Source organism: Notamacropus eugenii, chromosome 3, assembly GCF_028372415.1.
Source record: "Notamacropus eugenii isolate mMacEug1 chromosome 3, mMacEug1.pri_v2, whole genome shotgun sequence".
In the NCBI taxonomy this organism is placed as follows: domain Eukaryota; kingdom Metazoa; phylum Chordata; class Mammalia; order Diprotodontia; family Macropodidae; genus Notamacropus; species Notamacropus eugenii.
The window spans coordinates 216,787,032-216,797,188 of NC_092874.1; the positions used below are offsets into that span (position 1 = coordinate 216,787,032).

A 10,157-nucleotide genomic window follows, 5' to 3' on the forward strand; every position below is an offset into this window, starting at 1 on the left:
TAGCCTGTATACTGTTGTAAATTAGATTAAGACAAGCAACCCTAGATCGAAATCAGGTAAGTAGAATTTGCAAACTGCTAGGATGTCCTTTGTAGTTCCATTAGAGGGCATTATTGCTTCGCAAATACCTGAACTTTGCATCTTACCAGAGAATAATTTCCTTTAAGTCAGGTCTTCATGTTAGGTGGTCTAAAAAAAAAAAAAGAAAAGAGAAACACCCCGGTCCCCCAAACAAAACAAAAACGAATGCCAAACAAGGTAAGAGATGCTAAGAGAAAACAGAATGATATTTCTTTTATTTCTGCTTATAAATCAGAAGTGAACCCTCAAGGTCAACAAACAGCGGCTTGGACCAAAACAGATTTCCCAGAATTTCCTCATTTTGCAGGCCCTCTGCACAGGGCCCCCATGGACTGCCATAACTTCCCTTTCTACCTTCCTTACCCCCAGGTGGAAAGGGGGTAAGTTGATTTTTCCACATGATTATGCATATACCTTGAGGAAAAAAGGAAAGGAACCTTCAGTACTCTACAGAGCAGGGTCTCTGGGGCATTCCTCAGAATGTTTACTGTGGCCAGTGTAACTCAGCTCTGACTGGGGACCCTCTTGGCAGTCCTGAACTACAACATTCTCTTCTGTCTACTATCTGCTACAACAAATTTAGCTGGAAATTATGCGTGTATATGGATGTAGATGAATACATCTACAGAATACAACTGTGCTAACTGCTATTACAAACAATAAAATTAGTAATCAGGACTTGCACAGGATGTTGGAGATGTTCTTACTGAAAACAAATTTATGAGTATGATACAAGTCAGTGATAACGTCAGTGATGAGGGATGATAAACTCCCCCGGCATATGAAAGAAAGACATTAGCACTGAGATACTGAACAACTGGATATATTGAATAAAAGCGAGAAGCTTCATTGGACAGCCTATGTGTTTTTATGTGTGTCATGGTAGGGACAAGAATAAGATATACTGGAACAGGATACAGGGCACAATTCAACAAACATTTATCAAGTACCCTTTATTTTCAGGAAACTTTCAAGGGACCAAAGATGCAAAATAAAAATGAAGTAGCCTGTCTTCAAAAAGAGTTTATATTCTACTGGCAGAACAAAATATAGGCAACACTGTGACCAAGGGTCCTTTTGAAATCTGGTGTGTGCCAAAATAGGTTAGGGGAGGATTGAGAATGCCTTTTGTATAGTTCAGTAGGTGTGAAACTCATAGGATCCCTTCAGCTCCATTTGGAAATACTGTCCAGGTATACTTCAGGTAACTACTCTACTCTCATGGAGATTATGCAAATAGAAGTATAGCTATAGATATAGATATAGATATATATAACTGGTGCTTAGTAGTAAGTGGCATGGTGTCAAGACCATAAAACTTGCGATCAGGTTTGAATTCTGGCTTTGAAGCGACTGTCTGTATACCTGGTTGTGGCCACTAATTATAATTATACACATACTTGTAGAATTTATTTCTATTATACATCTATAGAATATATTGTATAGGAGCTATATAGCATTATATATCTATAGGATTATAAGCTGCTTGAGAGGAGAGTCCATTGTATTTTGGCCTCTGTTTCCAGTGCCAGCAAAGTGCCTTATACGCAATTGTTGAATTGCCAGCTCTGGACTGTGGATAAGTCACCTGTGTCTATTTCCTCATCTATGAAATGGGGATAATAATTCTTGCCTTGTCTACTTCAGGATATTTTTTTTTTTTGAGGAGAATGTCTAATAAGCTCTAAAGCGAAAAATATAAAATCTAACTGATATATATTATTATTCTCTTGGCCATTGAAGGGCAAATCCAGTCTAACTGGAGATTTGCAGAGACACAGGGATTAAGGCTCTTCTTTGGGGCCTAGATAATTACTAGAGGACTTAGCCCTATCCTACCCTTGAACAGCAGAAAAGGACACCATACAAACTTGTATGTTACATTTTAGTGGTTATAGAATGAAACAGGTAAGATAGTTTTATCAGATTCTTAAAATACATTTCTCATAATTAAGTTTTCTCATTCTTTCTGGCTATTTCCCTCCTTTTAGAATAAATGTAGTACTGTGGGTACCAGCTCTGAAGTCAAGGAGCTTAAATGGCTCTACCCTTTACCATATATGTGACAATAAGCAAATTATTTCCTTTATCTGTGTCTCAGTTTCTATAAAATGAGGGAGTTGGACTAGATGACTTTTGAAGTAACTTCCAGCTGCAAATCCTATAAACTCCTGGAACTCTGGAACATTCAAATATTTGAACAGAAGGACCTTGATTACATTACCCAAACCCTTCACAATTTCTTTTGTGTACACAGGGGTTGTCATCAGACCCTTGCTACACACATTTTATATCCGGCAGATTGTAGTATGGAAGTTGTGTTGCAGTGCATTTTGATGTTTCTAATGACTAGTCAGATCTGTTTATGAGTCCTTTGTGCCTAAAGTAATGGAGTTTTGTCAAATTCAGAATCCTCTTGAAACCTATGGGTTTTGTGTTCTAGATAGAATTCAGATCTTTTGAAATTTGAGTTCGTTGGGGGAAAATCTGATTTCCTATTTCTAAGAAAAAAGTTTTTTTTTAAAGACTCATTAAAAGGACTCCTAAGAAGGCCTGGACATCAAATGGCTTTCACAAAACAATATTTTGATGAGTTAAGTGTAAATGAATCAGAAACATATGGATTACATTTCTCTTGAAATACACAGGGGTTTAAAAAAAAAGAACTAGGGAAAAATGTTGGGCCAAATGCAGTCAAAATTTTGCCGAACTGAAAACATTTGAAACATAGTTTGAGGTGCTTGATGAAGTCCAAACCTAGTTGTACTGGCCCACCCGGAATGTGTAATGTAGTTGCCAGCTTGACACCCCTTTCCCAAACTGTGGTGATGTTTGTGTGTTCAGAGAAACATTCATCTCACAATGCAGTGCAGTGACCTAGAACCAAAAAGGAACTCTGTCCAAACCCAGAGAGCCAGAGCCATGCACATGCCTGTCTAGTATACTGTCCAAGCATTTCAGCACTGAGAGGGGAGAGGAAGAAACCGTGTATTTGTTTTTTTGGACCTGATTACAAAGTACATCCCTTATGTATAACATGCAATGTGAATGATTCAGATTAAATAAGAACCAACTGGAATCATGATTCTAAACCTGAACTGAACCTATTCTGATGGGTAGAAACATTCTGCCAACTCCTCCTTTCCCTATCATTTTACTCTGCCTTTATATCCCTTGGTCTCATATGAGACCACAAGCTGAAAGTCTGAAAATCTTCTTTAAAACAACAATAATAACAAAATAGCAACAATACAAAATAAAACCAAAAACATCTACTAGGACCTTCAATTTAATTTGGCAATATTAACATTTGAATATTTCAAAAGAAGTCCCTACATTTTAGGGTCACTGGCCAAATGCCACATAGCAAAATGAAAAACATATCATGTCATTCACTTGTTATGATTGATTGGGGGATGAAAATCATGCTGAAGAAGATTATCACCTTGGAATAATTGAACAGAATAGAAACTGTGAGTGTCTGAAACCATTTTTTCCCTATAAGCCAAAAATCTCAGAGAGAGAAAAGGCGTTGCCCTTCTTTCTTTGATTCCTATTTTCCATTTTAGTATATCATCCAAGGCTTCCTTCTTCTTTTCTCAATCCCTCTCCTTAACTTGAATCCCTGTGGTGCCCTGTACATTCCACAGAACCTCAGTGTTGCCACCTATCTTTAGATATCTGAGAGGACAGGTGATGAATGGGGATATGCCTACTCTTATAGGTCTGAGTATTTGAGTGTTCTTTCCCTCAACCTTTCACCTCCTACCATTTGATGTTAGTATTTTCAAGGCTCCCAGTGAAGTAATTGAGCTTGGAGGTGCTGGATGTTCCAGGACAGAACAAAAAGTATGAATTGGCTTTATGACCATGTAGTCTATTAAAAGGAACACTTGACTGGAGATTGAAAGACATAGGTTTGAGTTTTGGCTTTGCTAGAACCTGTGAATTAGTTATAGTTTTTCTGTTCACAAAAGATACATTGAGCATACCAAGGAAACTGTTCCCTATATCCTACAGGGGTGTATTGATAAAGTTCATTTTCATGGATTTCCCAGAATCATCTTTGAATTTGACAACTGCATTCCTGATATTTCTACATCCCCAAAGCTGATATTAACTTACCCATTTCTCAACTTATATACAGAGAAAATACAGATGAAACAGAAAGAGAGAAAAGAGAGAGATATTTCAGAGTGCTGAGGTAAACATAACATTATTCAAATAAAATGAAGTTCTGTTCTTTTTGCAATAAATTTATTGTCATTAAAATTGATTAGGTATATACTATATACAGAGTATATACAAAGAGATACAAAGCTTAGCTAAGACCTCCTCTGTCCTCAATATGTACTGTGGGAGGTACACAATATAACATAATAATTAATGCCACATAATTAACATAACATGATGTGACATGATTATAATAAAAATATACATATTATTATAAATATATGTGAAGAACAAAGCAAATTATTTGACATAGAGATCAGGGAGTGCTTTCTGGAGGCACAATATCGAAGTTAGGTTTTAAGGGATGAGTTCAATATCCCACAAAAATTCAACAGATTTTGAGATGGGTGTCTCTGAAGGCATTCCTGATACAAGGCAGTAAGAACTACCTATTAATATTATTCCTATGGAAACTAATAACCTATGAAACTATTTTTGAGAACTAAACAAGGTTTACACACTCTCTTGCCAAAGAGTAAAAGAACAGCTGGCTATTTGATCCTCTCTGGGATTAAAAACATTACTACTTACTACTTGGTCTCTAGATTTGCTGTATCTGCAGCCTTTATTATCTGTCCCCCTATCCTGACTGAATATGTGGAAAGCTGTCAGAAGGGACATCAGCAGCCATCCCTATCAGAATGTAAATTCCCTGGGGGTAGGAACTGCCTTGTTTTTCTCTTTACATCCTCAGAGCCTTGTACACAGCAGGTGCTTAATATAGTTTTGTTGAATTGTATGTCCTTTCCCTAAGTCAAATGTTCCAAAATTGAGAACTGAAAGGAAAGGAAGTCCTAAATAAAACCTTTGAATCATCCCTTTATTTTTTTTTCTCAGACAAAAAGATGTTTTCATTCACTTTAAGAGGCAAAAGTAGTAGAGTGGGCACCTCAATGTGTGGTCTAGGAGGTATGATTACCCCTCTATCTTCTGCTTTTCCATTTTTCTTATTCAGTCTCATTCTGGATTCTAAAGTAATCAAGAGAAATATTCTAATATTTCTACATTAATTGCTGAAGAAGCAGTATATTTCTCATTAAAGAATTCTGATTCTTCAACCCAATTCTAATTTATTTAATAAATTAGACAAACTTTATTCGCTCATCCCTCTAAATCAACTCTCCTATTCTTCCAGGCTTAAATAAACATAAAAATTACTGGTTAAACTATTTATTCATATAGGTGGCAGATTGAGCGATGGATGTGAAGTCAAGGAAAAGATGGGACTCATTGGGAAAAACCCTAATATTGGGGAAGATTGATGCAAAAAGAAAAGGATGAGATGGATAGATAGTGTCATGGAAACAACGAACATGAACTTGAATAGACTTTGAGAAGTAGTAGAGGACAGAAAGGTTTGGGCATGTGGTCCATGGGGTCATGAAGAGTTTGATATGCCTGAATAATACATCATTAACAACAGCAAAACATCTTAGTTCAAATGCTGCCTCCAACACTTACTAGCTGTGAAATTCTAGGCTAGTCACTTAATCTCTGCTTCAGTTTCATTATCCATAAAATGAGGGTAGTAGTGGCATTCTCCTCACAGGGTTCTAGTAAGCATATAATGAGTTCATATTTGTAAATCATTTTGCAAATTTTAAAGTGCTCTATAAATACTAGCTATTATTAGAGTTACTATTTTTGATAGTACAACAATCAATAAAACAAATTGCTATGTTTTAGTATATCATCAATGAGAAAGATCAGAGCCAAAGTTATTTTTAATTACTGCTACAGCTGCTGAGTTCTCAATTCTGGCAACACATACCCAACATTCAATTCCTTCATGATACCAATTAAAGTGCTTTCCCAGTTATATCTAAAAACATACCACCCTCAAAACTTTTTGCTATCCATAGTTTTGCTCCCCAGTCTTTATTCTGCACATCTGATCCTGAAACAAAACTTTATAATACAAATTCTTCACCCTTACCACTTGCTTTTGATCATATATTCTGTTTATTAAAAAAAAAATCTGAAAAACAAAATCGAAAGAAAAAGAAACCTAATTTGGCAAGTGCCCTGTGCATTCTCATCAGACTCTTCAGGGCACCCTCATCATTGAAGTAATTTCCCTTTTAGTATTCAGAATTTCATTCTTGTACTCAATCAGTTCCAAAACAAGCATTTATATGGGTATAAAAGTACAAATTAATAAACAGCGAGAACATGCACAAATATGTTCAGCATACAACATGAATCAATATGAATCCATAGAAAGTAGTTAAATATGGGGGAGTTTTAGGAGACAGGGCAGGAGGAAGATCAGAAAATGTTTCTCATAGAAGGTAGTGTTTGAGCAACATATAAGATGGAAGCAAAGACAAAGTGCATTTCAAGCATTTACATGGCCAAAGCAAAATCACTGAGTTGGGGGTGGAATGCTTTGTGTTAGGAACAAGGACAAAGCCAATTTGGCTCGATCATAGAGTGAAGGAAAGAGAGTTAATATCCTATGAAATTGTTAAGATAGGTTTGGATCAGGTTGTGAGATCTTTAAAAGCTAAACAGAGAAATTTATACTTTGTTCCTAGAGGAAATAAGCAACCCTTGCAATGGCTTCCTATCTGTCCTGTGCTGCCTTTCCCTATGGAATTTTAATCATAGGCATTGACTTATCTTATTGTCTGAAAGCTTTGAAATCTACTTTCAAAAGCTAGGAGGCATATTGTGCTGTCCATCACAAATTCCAAGATATAGTGTTCACTACCCTTTGAGGTGATAATCAGATCTAGAACAGAATCTCCCTTTGTTGGTTCTCCCACCTTTTTTTTTTCTTTTTTTTGATTTAAATAAATTTATTAGAGGGATAAAAAAGAATATTTAAATATCAGGTATAATCTGATGCACATTGATCCAGCAATACTTCATAATTTATGTTAAGCACATAACTAAGAAAACAGTTCGTGGGTAAATGCTGATCAAAATTCATAAAGCAATCTAACCTGAGTTTTATACAATATGTAATGATCATGATACAGTAAGAAAAATACAATAGCAAATACTCACTACTCAGTGAGTTTCTAGCTACAATATGAACAATTTAAGGCCTTTTTTAAATGAAAAAATATTTTTAAAGCTTTATTTTAAGTATTTTCAACTAGATACACCTTTGTACAGTTTTGATCACTCTATATATACCACAGGAATTCCTTCTAAATTATTTCAAGATAAAATAAATTATTCATTTAACTGTTTTTCTCTGACAAAAGCATCTGAATTTCATTTTGCTACATTTGAATTTGGACTGCAGAATCAGACAGTGTTGTGGCTAAATACCTTGCTTGAACTTGGGTGGTTTTCAAATATAGGCATCCTAATCTGTGGAAACATTGGTTAAAGATATGTAGACATCCTTAAAGAACGTAAATAGACATCACTATATCCAAAGAAGCAATATAATTCCAAAGAATAGATTCTCGATTTTGGATTCCAAATGTGTGGTCCAATAGCTGAATCCTTGACAATTCAAGAGACTGCCTGCTGCTTTGCAACACAAATGGTGTAGTAGTTTGTTTTTTTCTTTTGTGCTATAGAGATGACCACTTAAAATAAGTTCTTAGCAGTCCTTGAGCCCATCCTTGTAAAAGGCGGCAGTCTGCCAAATTGATCGTTACCAAGAAAAAATGCATTCATTGAATAGTACACATCGAGCTTCTAGGAGGGTTAACAGTTTTTGACACAGTCTCCAGATTGTAGTTTACAATATCTGCCTTCACTGCCTTCTGTGATTGTTCCATTTCTGCCTTGTTTAATTTGATCCCAAGAATTTCAGCAGCAACTCTCTGAAAACACAGGAAAACAGTCTCCTGTCTTTGATGACACAAAATGGGTATTGAGCCACTTTCCTGGCAAAACTGTAGATGTTTATCAGGTTTTACTGTTCTCATAGTCTCCAAATCAATTTTATTGCACGCCAAGGCCACAAATGGCTGTGTTTTTGACTCTTCATTCACTTTCTTCACCATGTTATACTAGTTTTCTAAATTCTCAAAGCTTTGTTCATTTGTAACGTCATATACCAAGAGAACTCCCTGTGCTCCATAGACATATTTATCCAAAAATCTTGTCATCTATTGTTTGCTCTTCTTTATCCCAAATTTGTAGAATAACATTAAGGTTTCTTGGCAATGTTATCTTTTTCAAAAAGAAGTCCAGACCTACAGTTGGTTTGTAGTGTTTCCCAAAAGCTTCCTGAGAAAACCATGTAGCTAAGGAGGTCGTTGCAGAGATAGCTTCACCCAACAAGATGATTTTGAGCTGACAGTCTTGACATTCTTTCTCAGAGTTGGACATGGTGACTGGGACAGCAGGCCTGACCCTGCTGGGGAGGTAGCTGGGGGCTTCTGCCTGGGACTGGGGGACACTGGGGCAGAGCCCCCCACCTACCCCCACCCAGGCTCAGCAACTACCAGAGGGATCCGGGGCAAATCACTCTCCAAGTGCAATGTTGAGCCCCCCGCCATGCCCCAACACACTCCCCCCCCTTCTCCCCCAGTCTCCTCCCTCTATCTTTTCAAGGATTCTATTACCATTCAGCCAAGTTAAGAAATTATTTGTTGCTTTGCTTTTGGTAGAGATAGAGCTGGAGTAGAGGTCGAGATAATTAAATCTCCCTATTATTCCTCAATTGTGTTTCTTTACCAGATTCTTTTCCCCAAATCTTTTTGCCTATGCAGGCTGCCATATATTGATAACAATATCACTTCTATTCCTGTCTCCTGTCTCTCTTGATTTCTGCCCAAATTCTCTCCACCATCTTTTCCCTTGTGATTCCTTCATTCTTTCACCTGAGCATGTATTTACTATATAGTCTTATATACTCTTATAATGATACTCTGGGCCTGACTCTGGCCCCACTACCCTGATCCTTTAACTACCCTGATTTTTTTAATAAAGTGCATCCTTATTCATATAATATTTTTATTCTATGACCTTATTCTAGTTATTTGTCTCATTCCACCAAGTTTCAGGGAAATTTATGAGACCAAAGTTATTTCCTTACATTAGGATCCCTAGTTTCTTTTGCTTATTACTGAAATTCTGTGAATTTATGTACAGATATCTGATGCAATGTTTTTTTATTACTAGTTCCTTTTTTGTATTTTGTCATTTGCCAAGTTTTAGATGTCTTAACTATTCTTCTTCTTACATTGTAGCTATTGCCTTCTTCATGGTACCCAAATTGGTAGATAGAAATAATGCTCAAAATGTTCTCTTCCTTTTGCCTAGATGACCTCTGAAGTCCCTTCTAACTCAACTGCTGTGGAAATTCTCTTTTTCTGCCTCTGAGACCAACATTCATATTTTCATTTTTTATGAACTTTTGAACTACAAAAGTGATTAAGTGACTAAGTTAAGCCGTAGAATTTCTCTCATGGAGGGTTTTGTAAGTAGGAGACACAACTCCCTCTTGGAAATGATCTAATACTGACTTGCCCTTAGGGTTAACCCTTAACACTTTGTGGTTAGTTCTAATTCAGGTTCTCTAAGGTATCCAGTGGGTTTAATGATTTTCAAAGAAAATGTATGTTGATTTTTGAAAATTGTGTTAAGATTTCTGTTTTTCAAAGGAAAAGTGTAAATGAGCACTTAAGGTATGAAATAATTATTTTACATAATCCTAAATTCTCCCTCAATATCAGGATGGAGGAGTGTTGAGAGAGGAAGAAAACAAAGAAGTATCTTGTCCACAATACATCATATTGATAAATAGCACATCACAACCCCTACAGTAGCATCCTGGAATGGAAGAACAGAGATTAATCATGATTATCTAGGTCACCACCCAGTTGCCACAGATTGGGGGCAGCTATGAGGCACAGTGTATGCCTTGGATC

The 10,157-nt window shown here is 36.4% G+C and overlaps 1 pseudogene; it reads right to left on the reverse strand.

Moving 5' to 3' along the window:
• Positions 1-7,949: 7,949 nt before the first annotated feature.
• On the reverse strand, positions 7,950-8,613 carry LOC140531365 (ras-related protein Rab-28 pseudogene; annotated as a pseudogene).
• Between the last annotated feature and the right edge of the window lie 1,544 nt (positions 8,614-10,157).